Source organism: Protomyctophum bolini (genome assembly GCF_963924005.1).
Source record: "Protomyctophum bolini genome assembly, chromosome: 14".
Classification (NCBI taxonomy): Eukaryota; Metazoa; Chordata; class Actinopteri; order Myctophiformes; family Myctophidae; genus Protomyctophum; species Protomyctophum bolini.
The window spans coordinates 18,828,281-18,837,887 of record NC_137875.1 but is presented as its reverse complement, the minus strand read 5'-3'; the positions used below and the strand labels follow the sequence as shown (position 1 = coordinate 18,837,887).

The 9,607-nt window shown below is 43.3% G+C and overlaps 1 protein-coding gene across 2 annotated transcripts in view; it reads left to right on the top strand.

The window, feature by feature from the left end:
* The first annotated feature begins 7,230 nt into the window (after nt 1-7,230).
* foxn2a (forkhead box N2a) overlaps nt 7,231-9,607 on the top strand; it is a 33,800-nt gene continuing 31,423 nt past the window's right edge. The window contains exon 1 of one of the 2 annotated variants that reach the window (XM_080782582.1): nt 7,231-7,401. The gene's annotated coding sequence lies outside the window, so the exon portion shown is untranslated. Of the gene's footprint in view, nt 7,402-9,016; nt 9,117-9,607 lie in introns of those variants that run through there. The other variant, XM_080782583.1, reaches the window with a different exon arrangement.

The window sequence follows — 9,607 nt, the reverse complement described above, 5'->3', positions numbered from 1 at the left end:
ATGTGCACACATACAGACACACAGTAAAGAATCACGAACACAGTGATTTTAATCTCATACCTAAAAAAAAATTCTCCCTACATCATCCAGAACAAAACATTATTCATGAGGGTGTCCTCTGTTAGTCATTATTGCCTCTGAGTCCTCCTGACTATGTCTGAAGGCATCCTTCTGGGACAGAGGCAGACACAACAGGATAACCGTCTTTTGTCTCAGAATGCTGTCTGTCAAAGAGCAGCCCCTCCCCTGTTTGGGCGGCTGTTACAGAGAGGGCAGATGGCTCATTACCATAAATAGGACAGAGAGAGAGAGTGAGGGGCCATGCACACCGACCGAGAGGACCATGCCTCCCAGAACCATGGAAAAAAGAGGAGGCCGTTGCTAGGAGAGGGGGGGAAACAGCTTTATAGCAACACAAAGCTGACTCCCCTTTTGCGACCTCACCTCCTCTCCCGCCCCCTTGCTCCCAGCTCTGGGGACTGAGCCTGCCTCTGCTGGTCAGGGACAGATGGCCGATGGGCCCCAACGTCTCTACAGCTGGACACAGGGCTAAGCCAACACAGTGAGACCTGGCGAGAGTAAATCACACCTTCTGCCTTTCCCACCCATGAGAAGTAGGGGCAGGAAGTACTGAATCCCAGGCCGTCGTCTAAGAATAGATCCACACTTGTTGCCCTTAAGAAAGGAACAGCAGAGCAGTAGATATCAAGTTTGTCTTTGGTTTTAGTTTTGTAGGAAATTCCACCATCCAGCCATGTCCTAAATAATCCGTACATACTAAAATGAAACCGGTACAGCACAGCAAGCACAGATCCATATCCATTTCTGTTTAAGTCTGCACAAACGGGGTAGGTAGAGCTTGAGACATTACATTTTACGTCATTCAAGTCATCCCTTCTGAAACACTCACAATCTGCTTTGTTTGAATAGACCTCTGGTTGATAAAGCATTCAGACAACTGCCTGGCAGGTAGAGTAGTACACTTAGAATTACATGACGGTCAAGTAATAAAAGGAAATGTTGTAAATGTGGAAATCACTAGGAATTCATTCATGTTTTTTTTGTGCGGCAGTTCATTCATAATTTGATTTGATGTGCTTAGATGAAGGCGATTAATAGTGTGATCATTAGGCTTGAAACCAGTATCCTGTTGTCCTGAGGAAAATAGGGTGTGCAGCAAGATGTGTGGGAGCATCATTGGTGTGCATCGGACGGCACAAGAGCATTTTAGAGGGGAGAAATAGACGTCTGAGCAGAATGAGTGAGAGCAAGTGTGGCTGCCGCCACATGACAAGCAAGCAGAATAGAGGCAGCACTGCCTCACCTACCCGTCCACCATGGTTGCATAGGAACACGGGGGCTGGGCCGACCCTACAGACACACTCCTCTCCTCTCTCCTTGCACGCTTCATTACCTGCTGCTCAGCCAGGCACAGAGCGGCAGTACACGACTTTCTCCACACTTGGCCAGGGTATACACTTCCCCTCAGGCATCAGGTCACACTACTTTGTACGCATAGTACAGAGAGATCTACAGTACATCACACGCGCACGCATACACCTAAACGTCATTTTTCCTCATTTGGATCTCCATTAGTCATTTTTCTCACAGCAGTTTTATTGGCGGGGGTTTATTAAAACCAAGAGAAGAAACCCTCAAAAGTGTCATTACATAGAAACACACACTATTGGAGTGACAATAACAAGCGCTTACATGTGGCATTGCTCACTATGGCGCTGATGGTGCCAGACAACACTGCCGGGCACAAGACTACTATTGTCCCACAAGATAAAGTGCACTTGTGACCAAGGCAAGGCGGGGTGGTCGAGATGCCGTGAAAAGATAGGGGAGTGTGTGTGTGTGATTGTGTGTGTGTGTGTGTGTGTGTGTGTGTGTGTGTGTGTGTGTGTGTGTGTGTGTGTGTGTGTGTGTGTGTGTGTGTGTGAGAGAGAGGAAGAACAAAGGCTTTGGCTTGTTGTTTACACTGAGGTCATCATTCTAATCTTCAGACTACAAGAATTTAGATCACTGACACATTTGAATAACAAGGGCAGGTATCATTCTTTATCCGCCTCTCCTTCACAGTTAATTGACTTCCAGGGGTGTTCATTTGCCTGCATGTAGCAGTCATTAAGAGGGAATAACAAAATTTGGCTCGGTAATAGAACAGCCCAGGATCAATGGGCTAATTCAATTCCCCCTGCATGTGGCATATTGTATGGCAAGGCCATTTACAGGCTTTTATAGGGGAGTCATGCAGTTTTAGTGTGGTTAAAACAGCATTGATATTGTTCTACAAAACAAGCAGCAGAAATCAGCCACCAACCTGCATGCACAGGACAATGCAATGTTTAGTATATTAGTATAGTATAGTGTGTGAATAGGAGAACAATTATTACAGTCAACTAAAAGTCAAAAGTCATTAACGATATTAATGTATTCAAGGTTTAGAAAGTTCTTTCAACCACTAATTTGACCCTAAACCCACACCTCCCAAAAATGTACTTCTCTTACTTCTTTGCGATGTCCAAATCTGCACACTCAGGCCCCGGGCCCTTTCCACCAAAATAACTTTAGTTCTAGAACCGCTTCCATTTTTGTAAATATCACATCTGCATCTTCCAACCTGAATAGTGACTTTGGTTCCCACTTCAGGGCAAGAAGAAGTATTTTTGGTTACAGTTCCGAACCAACTTTTAGGGATCATCTGAACCAATCAATGTGGTTCAAAATTAGGTGGGAAAAAAGAACGGTACAGGTTCAACCCTGATGGAAAAGGGGGCATAATATATGGATCAAGTTTTATGGATGTCTAAAGATTTCCGTTTATAGAGCAACAATCAGCCTCCTGTCTAGCTATCCAAATTATCCCCACACGTCCAACACATACATTAAAGCAGCATCATAACTTTTGGTATTTCGGCTTCGTTTTTCAACTGATATGTACAGCGTAAAGCCCAGCTCCTAGTTTTGTCATGTCAAAAAGGCCGGTAAAGATTTAGTATACCTGTTCATAATACTGGAATGTCTCACTCTCTTCTGGAATTAATCAACAAGTATATGTGTGCATGTGTCTATTTGCATAATTGAACTAGAATAGATAGACTGAATCAATACAGCATGCAGTTTATTTGTTTAGCTGTGGCAGAGGCCTTGGTCTTTCTCTTGGTGTGTAGAGTATTTTATTGCCTTGGCATGAAAGGAGGTACTTATCAACAGACAGATAAGAGACAACCAGTAACTGCTGACACAATTCATAAATCCTGGTTAGCAAAAAGGATTGTCAAACAAATGGCTTCTGTGAGCAAACAGACTTGTAATTGAGTGTAACTGCAGGCAATGGGAGGGCGAACCACCAGGGGGAAAAACGAATGGCACAGAAAATGTTGCACATAAACAAAACAAGTTGAACATGCTCTGTTCCTCCACTGGCTGTTGGGGTGGAGTTTGGAGAGGTGGGTGGGGGATTTACGGTAACAATGACAGAAGAGGAACTATAAATGCATGCCATATGTTTAGAATTTAGGATTGATTAAATATTTAAAAAAAATGCTTTGTGTTCTTCAGGCATTTTTTAAGCAATACCAGTTGGTCCTCATAAAACAATTAAATAGAAGCCGGACTCACGGGCTGCTGTAACATGTTAATGCATGTCTTCTGTCAGCAGGTGGGTTCTTCTCACAGCTTTGCAGGTATGCAGTTGCCTTCTCATCTTTGGGAGAATGCAAATACTGTTACCTGTTTAACCAGTAACGGGTGGCCCTGTTCCGTATTTACATATCTATAAGTAAATAAATGTGTGTGTGTGTGTGTGTGTGTGTGTGTGTGTGTGTGTGTGTGTGTGTGTGTGTGTGTGAGACTAATCTATTTTCCAATTTCCTCTGATGACTCTGCCAGCTTGTGTTTCTACAGAAGTTCAAACTAATTAGCTCAGGGTGTCGCAAGAGTGGCGTTTTTGATCCCCTGACAACTGCAGGTGATTGTTTCAACACCTGAATCCACGATGAAGGCGGCCAGGGTGTTCCAACCACCACAACGGCATCTGTCTAATTCTATGCACAGTGGACATCCTCAGTGTTCATTTTACTCAGAGAAGTGTACAGATTGACACCCGTTGGTCATTTCTGTTGCATTTGCACACTGTGTGTGTGTGTGTGTGTGTGTGTGTGTGTGTGTGTGTGTGTGTGTGTGTGTGTGTGTGTGTGTGTGCGTACGTACGTACGTACGTACGTACGTGTGTGTGTGCGTGCGTGCGTGCGTGCGGGCGGGTGGGTGTGTGTGTGTGTGTGTGTGTGAGAGAGAGAGAGAGGGGGGGAGGGAGAATAAAGAGGATGCAAGAGTATGAGTATAGAGGCTATCATAGGTCAAGTTTACTGGCCCTTTCTCAACTAATTTAACTTTTAACACTGGCTGGCTCATAATGCATTTCATGTGCACAGAAAGTCAGTTAAGGTCACTTGAGAAAAAGGGGTGGGATAACGGCAAAGGAATGAGGATGGATCAGACAGAATGAAGAGTTGTGAACAAGCAGAGGTTGTCACTGATAGAGAATTTTATGAGCTTCCGGATGGAGTGCTGTGCAGTGCGTGTGCATCAGCTCTTATCGGCTAGCTGGCGGCAGGGGAGGGTGCAGAGCTCCGACACTCCGTAAAAACGGCCTGATTCATTTTCCGCGTGAGAGGGTCTCACTAGGGCGGCATCACGCCAGCCAGGCCACACAGATTTATGGACCATTAAAACAGCGGGGCTCCTGACCACTGTGTGCAATCACAGGCCGCCTGTCCGGCTGCACCCTCATTCATGCCTTCTCATGCACTCTCTCTCTCTTTCTCTCTCTCTCTCTCTCTCTCGCTCCATCACAATCTACTATCTAGCCATCTCATCGTTCATCCCTTCATCCTTTGCCACTTTTACAATTCTGTGTGAACTCTTCCATTAGCCCATAATTAAATTATTCTTCATCCAATTCCTTCAATTCCACAGTCCCTTTTCACCAGTGGATGTGGCGATGTCCATTATCCAAAGCTTTGCCTCTATTCATGTGCTCTTATTCTCTCGTGTCATCAAATAAATAACTCACAGTAACAAGCAACCAATGTAAATGGCTGTTTTATGGTCGAAGGCGTGCAATAAGGTAGGGTTTTATGAACATCACTGACAGTGGTCAGTGGGGCATGTTGCTTTAGACTAACAGTTTTCAAATCGGATTAGCACCGTTGCAGGCACACAGACTAATGGCCCTGTCTTTTCAAGGCATCCTCAATCAGCTCTGTTGCCCTGGTGATTGCTATGTATCCTTCTCGTCTCTCATTTGCTGCCTTTGCAACTTCATCATCCCTGGGAGTGATACTGGAAGGAAAATGGGGCACAGTCTATGCAGCTTGCCGGCCCTAAGAATAGCTCGGTGTGCATGGAAATTATGCCACAGCAACCTGAGCAAAGACTGCATGTATGTATGTATGTATGTATACTATATGTGTGAGTGAGTGAGTGAGTGAGTGAGTGAGTGAGTGAGTGAGTGAACCCATAGCATCTCTATTCTAGGCATGTCATCATGTTCATGAGTGAACATTTGGCATTGGTATACATGGTTTAAGTTGATCAATGAATATAATGGACTGAATATCATAGCAAATAAAACCAAAAACACCTTGCTTAATGCCATTCGACATCTTAATTAACTGGCCACTGGATGTATCCTGGATTCACAATGTATTAATTATATTTTAAGGATTCTGCTATAGAATGCATTATGTAACATTATACAGGTCGTTTCGAGGAAGTAATCGGATTGGTTGAAACCGGCTTCTAAACGTGCTTCAAACCAGCATCATGGACCGGCTAATCAAAACAAAGAATTCAGCTGCTCTGTTCTCCCAGAGCGCAGCATACTCGGTGGCTATGCTAGCTAGTTTCTTGGGACATTTGTGGTCGTAGTGGCTACATCTGTCATAAAAAAAGCAATTTTCTTAGTTTGACTAACTGTTGTATAATTGCAATATTACACTCGAGGAGGAGTTCCGAAAGCAACACAGAAGTGCATTAATGACGTTAAACCACCCCATCTCATTATCATAGACACTCCTGTGATAAAGCCGGGAGGTGGACAGGTGGTAAGGTTTTTACATCGCCAGCCATTAAAAAGATGTATATACCTCTGCATGTTTATTCACAGTAAAAACAACAACAAAGAACCTATTAGAGAGGTCCAATGCCGCTGCATGGTGCTCACAGATGTCGACATTGTGACATAGCTGAGTAAAAGTGTCACCATACTGTGATAATTACAGTTTGGTGTAAACTCACTGCTGACCAATAGGGCTCAGCAAATAGTGCAACGGCACAAATCTGACCTAAAAACCATCAGTCATCAGTCATGAATACTCTGTTGGTTACTTAACAGAGCATTCATTTGAGCAGCTGCAGTCACTCCTTTGGTTATGTATGATGTTACATCCATCAAGTCATGCATGTTGTGTGTTATTTTTTATTTTCTTCCATGCCATACAGTGTGTTTTACACATATGGGGCCCATGCTTAATTACAGCTCACTGCTCATCTGGCCGTGTCAGGCCAAACATAATAAGGCACCATGTGCGTAATAGCGAGCTACTACACTTATCTCGTAACATGAACTCAAATAATGACATTTTGTTTACTCATGGAGGGGCCCTACTGAGGGTCTACCATTGTCATGGCCCTGGCCCCTGGGTGTGGTTGCAGTGACGTGACGACACATCCTTTATCTCTGCCTGACTGTGTGTCCGTGCATGTGGAGTGTCTGAGTCATGGATGTATTAAAAGAGTTCTGTACACATCTTGATATTGACATACATGTTTGTGTGTGTGTGTGTGTGTGTGTGTGTGTGTGTGTGTGTATAGTTATTGTTTTTACACCTTCATTAACTACAGGCTACTTCATTTACATGTCATTACGCACTTAAAAAAACCTGACAAACTAAAACAAAACAAAAACTACACAACACAGCCCCCTTTCCGTGTGAAAGCCACAAGGCAGCCGGCGTCAAAAAAGTGAAAGCAATGCACATTGGACGCAGCGTGCGTGCGTGCGCGTTCACAGCGGCAGAGCGTCTGCGCTGCGGCAGTTGCCAGGGGATATAGGAGGAGGAGGAGTTTTGATTGGCTGGAGCGGGGTTTGTTGCCATAGCGACGGTAAGGGGGTTTGGTAGCGTTGTGCCGTGCGGTGCGCTGTGTGATCTGCGTGCATGGAGGAAGCAGCTGCCGCTCTGATCTCTGACATTGTGAAGAGAGAGAGAGGGAGAGAGACATCTGAATAAACTGAGAAATACACGTTTTTAATAGTTTTTAAGGATTTATTTTTTATTTTGGTTTTTTTTTATATATAACGCCGCACTGGTCTAAGGCACCGCGTGCATGATTGTGAGTATTGGACCGCCGCATGTTTCATATTAATTATTGTTTTCACAAGGTTTTAATATGAGCTGTCGTGTGTGTTTTCCGTAAAGTAAATGTGACTTAGCTTTGAGAGCCAGCATGGCAGACAGACTTCAAGCGACAAGCATGTGGTCACACATATACACACACAGCACACACACACACACACACACACACACACACACACACACACGCAGAGAGAGCTAGCTCAACGTGACTTCCCCGTCATTGGTATCATTATTAATTGTCTTTGAGGGTTTTTTAAAAGCTTGGTCGGGTTGAGTTTTATGTTCCACATCGGCACGAACTGAAAGCAAAACACGTGAAGCGCTATTACACGACTCTTGGTCGGTTAACGAAACGGCAGCTAACGCTATATACGTGGTGGTTGTTATTGGTTTAGTTAAAAAACTTGCTGTCGTCGAACATAATATCGACCAACAACACGAAACTTCGAGTTGCCTCATAAAGTCACAATGACACTGAAGACTTTCGCAAAGAAATTGCTATAATTTAACTCTTAGCAAAGACTACTGTACTGGTGACCAAATTTACCCTTTAGTTACATTTTGTACCCTCTCAGAGTTACACATTCACACGAGGATGTAGCCTATGTTTGTATAAGTAGGCCATATAGTTTTCAAATTATATTTGACTGACTGTGGCATATTGATCTTCTTGTGACTCGTCCTAAACTCTAGGGTGTTTTTTTAGTGCGACGTCGCAGTGAGTGTGTCACACTTTCCTAATTGCTATACCCCGTCGTACGACGGTGTCGCTCGCCAAAAAGAGCAGATCTACAAGACAACAGCGTTGTGTTGTGCAGCTTGCCTTGTAGATCTGATCTGTCATTGCCAGAGGCTTTTAGGCAACGTTATAGCTGCTAGATCCATGTTCCGTCGTCATGTGTGGGAATGAATGTGACTGAGTGACGAGGCACACACAGGAAAAAAAGAAAACCCACACAGAACTGTTTTGTTCTGGAAACTTGTTTATACAACACTTTGAACAGGGGTTAACCCGGGATTTAAAATGTTCAACTTTAATTAATTTAAACACAAAAGACAACTGGTGTTACAGAATAACATTTACTCAAGTGAACTTGGGCTGTTATTTTGGTTCCTGTGGCTAATAAGACATGCTCATTTATTGCCCATTCAATACAACAACTATAAATAGTTCAAAGTTTATGTTGTTGTACATTGGTAGTATAGTACCACAGGCTCGTATGAGGCTTACTAAGCACATGATGATGTAATGGATTATCACAAGATTGTCCCAGATACGGAATGCTCTCCAAACATGTGTATTGGAAAATCATTTGCTTAAATCCGCCTGGTGTGGTGTTATTGAATAGACATGTTTGATTTGATGGCACAAAATACTATTCCTGTACTATTCTGACCCCATTGCTTTCTCTGCATGCTTATTGTGCATGTGAGTAATGTGTAGGCTGCGCTACAGCACGCTGAAAAACATTTAGAATGTCATATCCATTTAAGGGTATTGCCAAAATGTTTTTTTTTCCTTTTTTTTTACAGCAAGGTCATGGCATTAATGTAGACTGACACTGGTCCCGTCCTTGGGTGACAGATGTTTAGGCTTCAGTGATTAAGCAGAAAACAAAAGTGACAGGAGATGGAAGAAACAGATGTGATTAACATGTCATCGCTTTATTGCCAGGAATTCATGGACACAGTGTAGGTGGGAACCATCTGTTGTTGTTGTTGTTATTATCGTTGTTTGTGGTCTTAGTATGCATGGAAAATTGCAAATGTACATGTTGGTGTGAGACTCAGGCCACTGAAGGGTAAGTATTTTTGGCTCCCAGAGTAGAGGACATGGTTACTTTACAGACATTCACTACTATAAATAAAACTCACCAGAGCTCGGTAATGCTCTTATTGCTGGCATGAAATGGTTTTTCATGGACATTGGACACATGCAGCTAAAACGTTGTCACGCAAGTGGAACGGGTCTAGTTTTGTTGTATGGCATAAAAAGGCTGGCATGAAATTGTTGGTAAACAATTCCAGGGATTTTGAGGGCCTTTTACGTTTCATTAAAGGGTGAAATAGTAAACCATCTGCTCAATGTGTGTGAATATTCTGGTATTTTCCTGACCACATAATAAACACTAGCATTTCCCTAATATCCATATTCTTAGGTGAAGAGATTTGGTGTAGACTAG